Source organism: Mixophyes fleayi, chromosome 9 (assembly GCF_038048845.1).
Source record: "Mixophyes fleayi isolate aMixFle1 chromosome 9, aMixFle1.hap1, whole genome shotgun sequence".
NCBI classification, from domain to species: Eukaryota; Metazoa; Chordata; class Amphibia; order Anura; family Limnodynastidae; genus Mixophyes; species Mixophyes fleayi.
Window position 1 is genome coordinate 11,149,972 of NC_134410.1, and position 13,840 is coordinate 11,163,811.

At 39.6% G+C, this 13,840-nt stretch overlaps 1 protein-coding gene across 4 annotated transcripts in view; it reads right to left on the reverse strand.

Moving 5' to 3' along the window:
• The window catches only part of LOC142101932 (uncharacterized), a 99,649-nt gene that overhangs the window by 71,110 nt on the left and 14,699 nt on the right, over positions 1–13,840 (reverse strand). The window contains exon 3 of one of the 4 annotated variants that reach the window (XR_012679156.1): positions 7,507–7,668. The exons of the other annotated variants lie outside the window; for them this stretch is intronic. The gene's annotated coding sequence lies outside the window, so the exon portion shown is untranslated. Of the gene's footprint in view, positions 1–7,506; positions 7,669–13,840 lie in introns of those variants that run through there. 4 annotated transcript variants of the gene reach the window in all.

Consider the following 13,840-nt stretch of genomic DNA (forward strand, 5'->3'; position numbering starts at 1 on the left):
CACAGGATACAGACAAGAAACAGCTCTCCGACGCGTTTCGTCTTGTACAAAGACTTTGATACACTATGTTTGGCGCCCCCTGTCTTTTTGTATCTCATATATATATATATATATATATATATATGGAGCCACAATATCCCCAATGGTTACAGAATCAACAAAATATCATTAAGGGATTAATATACCCATAAGTATTCCCATAATTTAAAGAGGTAATTAGCATAATGATATAGTGATATATTCATTAGTGTCTGCTTATTATTATTATTATCATTTATTTGTTAGGCGCCACAAGGTTTCCGCAGCGCCGCACATAGTACAAACAGTAGACTATACAGGGTATAACAGTACAGAACAATAAACAAAAAGTACCAATACTTCAGAAACTCCAGGCAGGCAGATGCAATAGACACGGAGCAGAAGAACTGGTAAGGAGACAGGAGGGAAGAGGGCCCTGCTCATACGAGCTTACATCCTAAGAGAGGGTAAAACAGATCAGGCACAAGAGGAGCCAGTTAAGGGAATGGGAGAGAGGGGAGAATGAGCGGAGGAGATGGGGGTTAAGTGGATGGTTGGTAGGCTTTGAGAAAGAGGTGAGTTTTGAGTGCACGTTTGAAGGAGCACAGAGTAGGAGAGAGGCGGATGGAGCGAGGGAGGTCATTCCAGTGAAGGGGGGCTGCACAGGAAAAGTCCTGGATTCTGGAATGGGAAGAGGTGATCAGAGTGGAGGAGAGGCGGCGGTCATTGGCCGAGCGCAGGGAGTGGGCGGGAGTGTGAATGGAGAGGAGGTTAGAGATATAAGGGGCAGTAGAGTGGGAGAGCGCCTTGTAAGTGGTGGTGAGGAGTTTTAAAATAATTCTGTAGGAGAAGGGGAGCCAGTGTAGGGCAAGGCAGAGAGGGGAGACAGAGGAGGAGCGGCGTGAGAGGTAGATGAGTTTTGCAGCCGCATTGAGTATAGAGCGGAGGGGGAGAGACGGGAGTGGGGGAGGACGGTGAGGAGGAGGTTGCAGTAATCCAGGCGGGAGATGATGAGTGCGTGTATGATGGTTTTGGTGGCCTCCTGAGAGAGAAAGGGACGGATGCGGGTGATGTTGCGTAGTTGGAAGCGACAGGCTTGGGCAAGGGAATGAATGTGGGAGCCAAAAGAGAGAGAGGAGTCAAGGGTGACACCCAAGCAGCGGAGTTGGGTGACAGAGGAGATGATAGTGTTGTTAACGACAATGTTTGTTGTGGATGTGGACCAAAACATATTGCAAACTTCTATTCATTGTGAGTTGGATAAATTCAATCTGGATTGCCTAAAGGGTCTTTCTCTGTAGCTGGAGACTTCTGTGAAGTTGCATAGTGATTAACATTTATTCATTATAGATTACAGTAACTGTCATTAATTCACATTTCCCAAACAGTGTGCGTTACTGCATGTAAAATGCTTGTCAGTATCGGTACACGATTATCAGATAACCAGTGAACATTTTTGTGCAGTGAACAGCTGCTAATAAGACACTTGTTTATGTGTTTCTCTGCATAGCTTAACTGTGACACAATCAATGCAATCCATGTTATGAAAATATGATTTCCTCAAATGGGCAGTCCCTAATCTCACAAACAGGGAATGTCAAAGTGACGTGACCTGAGCGAGTGTTCAAAGCCACTCCTTTTTCAACATTACCTAGCACAGCCCCCTTGAATGACTCTGATGTGTCTTCCTGGTTTACAAACATTGCATCACAAACAACCCTCTCAAAAGGTTCCAGGCATTCAGCCACTTTGAAAGCAACACTACTCCTTTGATAAATCAAAGTACTATGTGGGAGCTGTCATTTATCTGTTTACTATCTATATTTCCCATATTGACAGTATTCTGTTGAGTCCAAATAGAGACTCTTATCTAGTTTCTGTGGGTTGTCCTTGTAGTGGACGTCCCATTCTGTGGACTCCTTGTAATGGGTGTCTGGGCAAAATAGCTTCTTTGACAGTATCTGGAATGCAGGTCTTTGGAATTCTTCTAAACTTTGGGGAGATTACAGAATCTCCTTTCTTGTATACATTTCTGGGGATAGTGTCTAAAGTGTTCACCCAATGTTCAAAACAGTAACACTCTAAGGTTGCTATCTGTGACTGCTATTAAATCAGGACTTAAGAAGGTACTCTCTTTCTGTAAAATCAGCAGGCATTTACACCATTTACACAAACAATCACTATTACAAAAAATAGGGATTCTATGTCCATCTGCTTTGTTAGTATTTAAAATTTAAATATCGGGGAACTAACTTGCAGCAAGTTATTGTTCAGATAAAGACAACCCTCCGGCCTCTGTGCCCGTTTCACGAGTACCAACGAGAAAATGAGAAGGACCCTGACCAGACACAATGGGCGACTTTCTCAACACTTATCCTACAATAGGCACAAACACGTGCACTCAAAATTTCCTCATCTTTCAAAAATCTAATTAACAGACAATTAAGTAAGCAAATTGGGTTAGTACTGTATTATATTAATCAGATGATACTTGAGACTCACAAATTTTACGTGTCAGGTGCCTCAGACAGGCATGAGGTGACCCAGAATTGGAAGACAAATGAGTAGAAATCTCTACTCACCACGGATTTGTTGGGGTTCAGTGTCCTGGGAAACCTCCATTGTCTGTCTCGTAGCCTGCTAGACATTGAATCTCGGTCAGACCTCCAAGTTGTCAGATCTAAAATCTGTTCAGAGTTTGCCTAGTGGTGTCAAATATATCTGTAAGCGCTTCAATCAGCTGGAGAAAATAAACACAGATCAAGTTCTGTATGCAAAAAATATTCTCTGTTTACTATCTCAAATTTCCAAGTTTTTATAGCATTCTGAATATATGTGAATCCTACGTCATACGCATACAATAGTCTATGGGATGCGCTGCTGATTAACTATCTCACGTATTCTTGAAGTTTCAAGCTTCCTCTCCCTTCTCAGGCCAGATGTGCCAAAATGAGGTATTAGTTCATATTTTGATCAAAACATTTAAGCCTGCATCCCAGCATCAAGGGCACACACAAATGGGCCTTAAATAGGCTTGATGGACAACTGTTATGACAATAAGACAATATTTTGAAACAACACCAGAGGTGAATGCATCTGATTTTAACTGCATTTTAATGGTGTTTAAAGCATATAGGTCAGTATAGTACCTGCATATAATGAAGTGCCCTTGATGCTGGGATGCAGGCTTAAATGTTTTGATCAAAATATGAATTAATACCTAATTTTGCTATATACACACAGATATACAGTGTTAAGGATAAGCGCTGACAGCTGTATTTTTGTTTTGTATACATATATGGGCATTTATATTGCCATGCAACTGGTACCATATACAATATGGGGTATACCGAGCATGGGCTTGTTTTTTCTTTGGTTTTGTTTCAAAGTGTAAATTACACTTTAATATACATTCCTGTTGATAAAAAAATAACACAATAAAATAATATAATTACAAATAAATTTACATGCAATGATTTATTTTAGCCAAACAGCTCTATCATTTTTGTTTATGTGGAATGAAGATTTTCAAGCATAGATTTCTGCATCTGGGACTGTCCAGTGGGATAAAGACTGTATCTTTTTTATTTACGTGGGATGATCATGTTTTAAGCACAGATATGTCCACTGCTATATTTCCAAATTTCACAACAACTGGGCAGACTACATCCCGTGGGGGGAGTTCGCCTACAATAATTCCCACCATTCAGCATCCAAGATGTCTTCCTTCTTTTGGACTACTGGCCTTCATCCTTGAGTTTTATTGTCACCAGGTTGAAGAAAATTAGAGGTAATGTGCAAGACACTTTAGCTAGAACCCAAACCAAGACAAAGACAGCCGTACGGAGTTCCAATTTAAGGTGGGAGACAGAGTTTGGCTAGCCACCACAAGTCTTCGACAGCCATCCAGAAAATTTGGTCCAAGATACATTGGACCTTATACCATAGTCATTAAGGTGAATCCAGTGCAATACAAATTGGACTTAATTCTGTACATGAGAACAGCGGCATAGAGTTCCAATTTAAGGTGGGAGACAGAGTTTGGCTAGCCACTAAAAATCTTCAACAGTCATCCAGAAAATTTGGTCCAAGATACATTGGCCTTTATACCATAGTCAATAAGATGAATCCATGGCATACAAAGGAGGCTTACTTCTGTCCATGAGATTTTCCTGAGTCTTGAATATTTCATTGATGAAACATGAATTCCGGTCCAGAACCTTTTATAGGAAACCTACTCCTAAGCCTTCCCCTGTTAATAATGATGGGCATTCTGAATTCCAGATAGAAAATATTCGAGATTTACACCAGTCCTTCATGCCGAGAGGTTAAGGAAGCTGTTTCATAAGAATAAACCACTTAAACAATCTTGTTGAGGGTCCAATGGGGGAAGGGGGGTAATGTTATGTTTTTGCTGCTCTATGTTTTCATTTGCTGCTCTGTTGTCTCAGAGATCTATTCCAGATCTTGCTGAATATCAGAGTAGTTGTCTGTCTGTATCTGAGCAACCTTATTCACTCTGTTTCCTGAGCTGCTAATAAGGATTCCACACTGCAGCTGAGTACCTGCTCGTACTATACTCATCAATACTCATTACCTAGAAGCTGAGCAGTTAACACTCTCTGCTCACATGATTTGTACCCAGCCGCTGATTGGCCAAGACCTACATAAATACACTCATTGCCATTATTGCCTTACTGGTGTTATGTTTACCTAAGCTAGTTCCTGTTACTTAATCCTATATAGATTGTTATATCTTCTGCTGCTACATTCACTGTCCGTGACCCTGGCACTCCATCCAGAACACACAGACTCCCCAACAGAAAGCAAATGAGGTCTGTGCAACACAGCGTTCCCATCCGCACCACAGCAGGTGCGCTCTATTGTTCAGAATTACTAACACTGATTCAAACTAACACCACCAAGGACACAAACTATGTATAACTATATAGCAAATGAACTCTCTTTAACCCAATATCAAATACCATAATTTAACAATTGACTATTTCAGCGGTCCTCACATTGGGGATCTGATTATCAGAGCTGATTTTTCCAGCATACAATAAATTATACACCTTCAAAAAACAATCTGATTACATCTGGGACTAATAGTTACAGAATTCATTCTTCAATAAGGAAATCATTTGAACTTGTTGTGACATTGAATGAGGATATAACTGAATTTGTTGCTTTCCTGCTGTTTAAATCTGTTATATTTATGTACTTATGCTCTAAGCTCAGTGTAGCTATATTGTATGCACCTCAACTATACATACAATCAAGTGTACCTCTGTGCTCACTGCTACATTATTCATGCTACTATTGTTACCACATTGTGTGTTTCTATCATATTGAGACTGTTCCTAACGGTGGTAATCGTTAATACGATTACCACTATTCCAACACCCACTTCACCTACAAAAAACCCCCAAAAGTTTTAAAAAACAATGTCAATGTTCATAGACTTACCTTTAAAGCGATTCTGCAGATCACTGATGGACCATAATGCCGACCACAAGTGATTTCGACTGAAGAGCTGTCCGGCACTACTGTTTACTGTCATCGCGACTTCTATTAATCTGAATTTAAACCTCCAATGTTGGGTTAAGTGTTTAAACACTTAACCTGCGGGGGCCCGACATTGCCGCTTTAAATTCAGATCAATAGAAGTCGCGATGACAGTAAACAGTAGTACCGGACAGCTCGTCATTCTAAATGACTTGCGGTCAGCATTATGGTCCATCGGTGATCTGCAGAGTTGCTTTAAATGTAAGTCTATGAACATTGATATTGTTTTTTAAAACTTTCGGTGTTTTTTTGTAGGTGAAGTGGGCAAGCGAAAAACCGTACCCAACCTGTTCATAAATACCTTATAAACATAAACACATGCTAACACATTCCACCACAGTTAAATTACCACTTGCACCTTGAGAACAAACATCATATGAAAGAAAGGGGAATGAATATCTTAAGGAAGAAGCAATAAAAGTATTCTATATATAACATAATAAAAGGTACTGAAGTATTTATAGTTTAAATGTTTGTGGATTTAAGTCACGTATATATAAATAGGGACAAGAAACTGGATTGCTGAGAGCTTATTTTAAGATTACTACAAACATATCATAAATATATATATATATTGTGACGAAACTGGATCCCACTAGACTGAGGACTTTTTTTCACCATCCGTCTCTCACAGTTGAATGTACTTTTTAATCCTTGGCCCAGTCTAAGTGTATACACCAGAGCATTGGTGTATTATGTGTAATGTTATTTCTTGTTATTAAGTATATTTTGCTCTTGCTATTACCTGCAATATTGTATACATTGGAAATATAAAGACTGTTGCCATTTTGTGTGAAAATAGCAGGACAGCAAAAGCCATATTGCATGATAGGATAGAAAGTTGTGTTAGCTAATTAATTACAATTTGTCTCAAATGTCCATTGTTATGAGGTGTGACATAGATGTGGGCTGTTAGTATTCAGAACAATGTCTGAGTGACTGTTAAGATAGCTAGCTGGCAGCCCAAGTTAATTATCTAGGTCAACAGGTAATCTAGTAGGTAATTAGTTTAGAAGTTTGAGATTTTGTGCAATGTTTTTCCACAGTACTATACTTGTTGAAATAGCATTGTAAAATGTATTAATATGTATCAATATACAATGTGTGCAATGTCATAATGTTTCACGCCAGCGCAAACTGTCATTCACAAATATAATATTGTAACCCTTTGTTAAGTGTATCCTGCCAAATAGTTAATTCAGTCAAGCCATTCCATTGCAATACTCGGACCCCACACCTGTATTACATTATACATGGCGTGGGGTCCGGGTATTGCCGCTTTAAAAGCGCCATTTTCACTGTGTCCTGGGGGAGAGGGCTGGAGAAAACGTGGAGAGAGGTGGCTGGAGAAAACAGTGGGAGAGGAGTTAGAGAAAATGGGGGAAGAGGTTGCTGGAGAAAATGGGGGGAGAGGGGAGGTGGCTGGAGAAAATGAAAAAATGGGGGAGGGTTACGTTCAGAAATCCCCAAGTGTTGCAACTTTAAAGGAACTTCAGGTTTGAGCAACAATATATCTTTTTACTGTTTGCCCACTATTTGGCTTTCCCCTGTTGCTATTAGTATTATTAATTTTACATCTGCAGAATACATTAACACATAAATAAATGCAACACCCTTTCCCTAGCACTCTGAAAGGGGGGGGGAGGGGGGCTGAAAAGATTTAGAGCCTCCACCCGAGTCTTATACACAGTATGGTGGGGTGTGGACTGTAGCTGAATCCACCAGGGGTTGACTCAAGAGGCCCCTTATACCCGACCACACTAACCCTCTGAATAATAATGGACCACACAATGTGGTTACGAACAATCAACTGAGTGTTTATTCTGGGGGAAGTAGATGGGTAAGGCAGATTTAAAAAACTGTCCCTTGCTGTTAACACACAATTCACTAATAGCGGGAGTCTCCCTCTCCGCACATCTGCTCACTTTGCTGTGTAATCTCCCTCAGGCTGCGTGACAGCTGATCTTCTGCAGGGATTCAGCTACAAGACTTTCCTCTGCAACGCTACACCCAGCATCTCTTTTGATAGCTTTGATGTCTCTCTGTTTGCTTGCACACTCTAGGCCCGATTCATTAAGGTAACTAAAGCAAAAAAAAAAATGAGTAACTTTGCACCCTGGCAAAACCATGTTGCATTGGAGGGGGATATAAATTTCAAATATGGGGACAGATTTATAGTTGAGGTAGGGCATGTCCTAGATCAACTTTAAATTTCTGTGTACAAATAAAGCTATCAAGTATTTGTGTGCTACATGAAAAAACAATCAGTACTTAACTTATGTGCAAAATAATAAACTAATTTGCACCCCTTGCATTGTAATATGCTTTTGTCCAAGAGAAAACGTACAAATTTTTTGCCTTCCTTTCCTTAATTAATCAGACCCTCTGTCTTTCCAGCAAATCTCCACTCAGACCTCTCTCCTTCCCTTGCTGCTGCCACACACATTTCGGGCTCCCAGCACCTCTCACTGCCTTATATCTCCTTCCTTTCTGTTTCTCCTTCCAGCTCTGATTCACTGCAGGGGCTGACTTTTGCTTCATTCTGCATTTTCATGGCAACATGATATCCTGGCTGCGCACATCTCTATTAAAATATATTTATTAGAGATGTGCGCAGACTCCCATGTTTTGGTTTTGGGTCTAAAACTTCTGTGTTTTGGTTTTGATTCTGGTTTTGCTCCCAAATCCTCATGTGTTTCGGTTTTGGATCTGGATTTAATTAAAAATTGAGTAGGTAAAATTGTGTGATTTTTGAGCTTTTTTTACTCTTACATTACTATATATAGCGTTAACATTCATTTCCTGTCATTTACAGTCTATTTTCTAACGATCTCTTCACAACTGTCCATATTTTAAGCTTAAAGGCTCTACCCCATGTTGGTTTCATAGCTGCCCCCAAAATCATTGCCACCGATTTCTCCCTATTAATCATAAATCCAAAAACCTTCCCAAACTCTGCAAGCTTATCCAACACAGGTGGCAGCGGAAGATGTGGATCTGAAATAAATAACAAAAGATCGTTGGCACAAGCTGCCATTTTTACTTCCTCAGCCCCCAAGGAAATACCATGAAAATCTGGCATCGCAGTCAGAATACGCAGGAGGGGATCCAGGGCCGGAGTAAAACGCAAAGGCGACAATGGACATCCCTGCCGCGTACCTGGAGTCATAGTTATTGGTTCGCTATAAGTGTCATTTACAGATAAATTAGTAAATGGGTTGTTGTATATGTGTTTAACAAACTCCTTGTGTTTGCATGGGTTTCCTCCGGGTGCTCTGGTTTCCTCCCACACTCCAAAAACATACTAGTAGGTTACTTGGCTGCTATCAAAATTGACCCTAGTCTCCCTCTCTCTCTCTGTCTGTCTGTGTTAGGGAATTTAGACTGTAAGCTCCAATGGGGCAGGGACTGATGTGAGTGAGTTCTCTGTACAGTGCTGCAGAATCAGTGGCGCTATATAGATGATGATGATGATGATGAACTGAGCAAATTCCCCACCAAACTCCCGATATTCAAATATGAGTTGTAAATGCATTCATGAAATTTGATCAAATGCTTTTTCCACATCTATACTTAGCAAAATATCAGTCATTACTTTGGTTGTATATGTAGATTTAACAATATCTGCAATAGCAGTCTGTACCCCTTGCACGGAATGCCGACCATGAGTGAACCCTAACCGATGACCGGTAATCAAATCAGGAAGATACTTTGTAACCTACCTGCCATTACTTTGGCAAGAATTTTAAAATCTTGGTTTAACAAAGTAATGAGACCCTAAGAAAATATATTTTCTCGATTTTTTTAGACTTAGGAATACAGATTGTATAAGCTTCATTGCAGCGGTGAAAAGGAAGTTAACAGTATGTAATTTACAATACATAGTAGAAAGAAATGGTAATATATTAGAACATAGAACTTTATTGATATTTGACATTATTGTAATTCCATCATATTTGGTATGTAAATGTGCGAGAGGTTATACCTGGATATGTCTGAGAAAAGTTAGGAAAGGTCAAAACTTTTGCAATATTTTTGACCAAACCGTAGTTGACACCAGGGGACATCTCCTCGCCCATATTTGCATATACACTGTCCCCTCTAAATGCCGTCCTATTTTAGTTTGCTTAAAAAGCCTGTGTGTGAAGGGGCAAAAGAGGTCAGCTCTTGGGGTTTCAATCTAATTGAAGGACTGTCCATCTCTTCTGCCTGCCCCAGGCATACAGATATGTAAGTTTATTCTCTGTAGTTTCAGCCCATTTGTTTTTAAAACTGTTATGCATTTATTATTTGTATTTAAAATTGCTATCTAGTTTTTTTTATATCCCAATGCCCTTTACTTTTGTATATTAAATAAAAAATGTAATATGTTTTTGTCCTTGGTACTCTAACAAATCCATTAGTCTTTATTAAGAATATTGTGTTGACCATGTTAACCCTTTGAATGCTGGAGTGTGAATTGTTAATACATTTGACTAACAAGCCTTGCGAGTGTCAGCGTGTGCATTTGTGTAGCAGAGTTTTGTGGTGTTCAGTGTTAACCCTTTGATTACTGGTGTGTGCATTGCTAACCTGTGTGTAACAAGGAGCATTGTGTGCCAGAGTGGGGGAGTATATTGGGGTCCTATTGCCCTTATTCAATAGGTGTTGGCAGAACCTAGGTGTGCATGGGGGTTACAGCGCTGTTTGGGGCGATTTGCAAATCTTTAACCTGGTGAAAGATTGAGCGCAGGAATCACGTGTAACCCCCATACAGTAAACCCCCAAAGTCACGGACGCTGGGAGCGCGTTCGTGACCAAGCCTGACGGAAAGGAAACAAGAGAAAATTGTAAATACCAAATATTTCCTATAGCTTGTGAATGCTACTTTAAGATATATTTAATCACCGATTACAGTAATAAAGTCTTTACAACCAAATAAAATCTAAACTGAAATATTCAGCCCTCCCACCGGCCCCAGTCAGAGAAGTATATAACAGGACGCATAAGAGGAAGTTCAGTTGTCAGAGAATTTCAGGAAAGGTGAGTTTGATATAAACAGAAATCTGCAGAGCATCACATCTCCGCTCCATGCTTACAAGCACCTGCAGACTATCGCAGACTTATAGATCTAGAAAATATTACGTAATATTACATAAGTAACATGATAACATAGTATGGCAAAAAAAGACAACATTAACATTACTAAGTAAAGATTTCCATTTCAAAGGAATCTGTTAATTAATTTTCATAATTGTATTGCAATTTATTTATTTATCATTTGGAATATATGCACAGATTTTGCAGTTGTATTCTTTTATTATATTTTAATATTTCACTTCCACACATAATTTACCACACATAGGGAATCTCTATACAATTTCCTAGATGCCAGAAAATGTCACAATCATATTTAAATCATTATTCATTTACTCTGTATTTACCAACATATTATTTCTTAATGAGTGAAAATAACACTATTGCATCTATGTCATTTAGATGATTTATATGTTATGCACAAAAGTTACAGCATAGATTATTAATGCTGAATAATAGAATTTATAGATCCATAATCACCAAGTGTCCCTAATTTCCATGGTCAGCCTCCGTTTTATTCTGCATAGACAATTGCACAGTACCTCCTCTGTTTCCGTAGTGAGGGTGGAATTCTCAGTATCTCTCTCATGCTGTATGCATTGGAAATTGTACAGTACCAGTTTACATGTCCTGTCTGCAATTCTCAGTGTACATTTGTATTCAGTGTGAGTAAATATTTATTGTAGAGGAAATGATAACGTCATTAGAACTGTAATATAATTGTACACAGAGGTTATAGGATGTTTGGAGATGTAGAGATCTGAGTCTGTCTGTGCACTATGTGGACAGTCATAGATGAAGATGAAAATGTTTACTGGTGCTGAATCCTTTTGTTCTGATGAAAGAGAGAATGTGAACAACAATCTTTCATGCTGATGACATATTAGAAAACGACTGATACAGGACAGGCGGCAGACAGGGAAACTTATAAAGTGGGTTAGTTAAGCTACAATCACGTTATTATACTAAGTGCCAGCTCAGGTATGTTGGAGGTATATATATTTTTGGAGAGAAAATTATACAATTGCACCCAGTGCCTGGGGCGAAAAAGACAAATGCCGCCCCCTTAGCCCTTAATTTTAACCAAATGAACCTATAACATTCCTAAACTGCGCCCCCTTCAGCTTTGCGCCCTAGTTACGGCCCTGATTGCACCTTTGAATATTTGAGGTGGTTCACAAACCAGAAAACTGAATGTGTGACACGTTTCATTCTGTGAATGATACAATTATTCAGCTGGTACTCACAAAATGTCCCGAATCCTCTTTTCCATGTTCCTCCGCATTGGATGCTTTGTGCTACAATTTGTGTGTCTGAGGGGTAAATTTATCAAAATTTCTAACATTGAAAAATTTAAGATTTGCCCATAGCAACCAATCAGATTAGTTTTCTAGGATGTACTATATAAATGATAGCAGGAATCTGATTGGCTGCTGTGGACAACACCTCCACTTCTCCTTTTTAGAAGGTTTGATAAATCTACCCCTGACACAGATATTACACATATCCTGACAAACTGCTTGTTAGACCCTTCCTTATATATTATATAACTCGGGGCAGTAGGGGACCTTTATTTCATGTGTGACAATATTTCGTTTTTAGTTTTCATTTTCATTGTGTTCTGCACTGATTGAATGAAAGCATCTAGATGGACATAAGGTGTCCTGTTAGATGCAGTGGACGAGGTCCATCTACTTCCGCCTCCTAGGTGGTCTTACTGCATTAAGGCGCTGAATACGGTGCACTATTGTGGATGTACCATCTATACTTATCTAGCAGAGTGTTTTCCTCTTCCAACTAATGACATATTTAACCATATTTAAGCTAGCGGATCTCCAGTTGTTGTGGAGCTAAAATTACATGCTGGGACTTGTAGTTCTACAACAGGTGGAGCAACTAGCTGCCTACCTCTGGTTTAAATAGATGCTAAAAAGAAAAGTCTATAGAAACTGCAAAAAATGAATGTCTGTGACATTCAGGATGTGTGTGTATTTATGTGTATATATGTATATATGTATATGTGTGTGTGTGTGTGTGTGTTTATAGTAGAGATGGGCTGGCTCGGTTCCCCGAGAACCGAACCCGCCCGAACTTCAGGTTCCGAGTACCGAGCTGAGTCTCTCCCGCCCATTCCGAATTCAAAACGAGGAAAAGCAACATTGTGACGTCGTCGGATCTCGGAGCTCGCAATGTTTCAAATGCATAAATATCCGCCTCCACAGCGATCCAGCGCCATTTGACAGACGAAGAGAGAAGGGTTAGGTCGCAAGATTAGAGCAGGAAGAGAGGAGTATAGAAGATGGATTTTTCCAAGCATTACAAACTGTTTGGGGTGTCATATTACCTCCTAAAGAAACTATTTTCTGCCTGCAGAAATTGTAATAAACCAGCACAATTTATTTCTGAATTTGCACTACAAGTTTTGGGTGTCACATATTCCCCTGTAGTAAAAAGCTATTTTCTGGTGCTGAAATTATTATATACACCAGCACTATATATTTCTGAATTTGCACTACAAGTGTTTGGGGTGTCAGATATTCCCCTCTTTGAAAAAAATCTATTTTCTGGTTCTGAAATGATTATATACCAGCACTATATATTTCTGAATTTGTACTACAAGTGCTTGGGGTGTGACATATTCCCCTGTTCCAAAAAAAGCTTTTTTCTGGTGTTGAAATTATTATATACCAGCACTATATATTTCTGAATTTGCACTACAAGTGTTTGGGGTGTCAGATATTTCCCTATTTGGAAAAAGCAATTTTCTGGTGCTGAAACTATTATATACCAGCACTCTATGGGGTCTGATTCGAAGCTCACTGATGAACTGGCTTTTTGCTATGAATTTCAATGGCTCTTCTTAGTGCATTGTCTGGCACCCTGGATTGGTGTGTGTCTGATAAAAGCACGCATCCGGGGGGGGGGGTGGGGGGTGGGGGGGGGGGGAGGGGGGGGGGTCAGTGCTTGTTGCCATGTATTAGCTGTAGAATTACCTCAATTATCCAAGAAACAGGTGGAGCGATCGTTGCCATGTATTAGGTGTAGAATTACCTCACTTATCAAAGAAACACCTGCAGTGCTCGTTGCAATGTGTCCTAGATGTGGTAGGAACTGCCGTGTGTTAGAGTAATTGCTCTGTCGCTTACCAACCAGCCAGATCGCTGCAGTATTTGGCTAA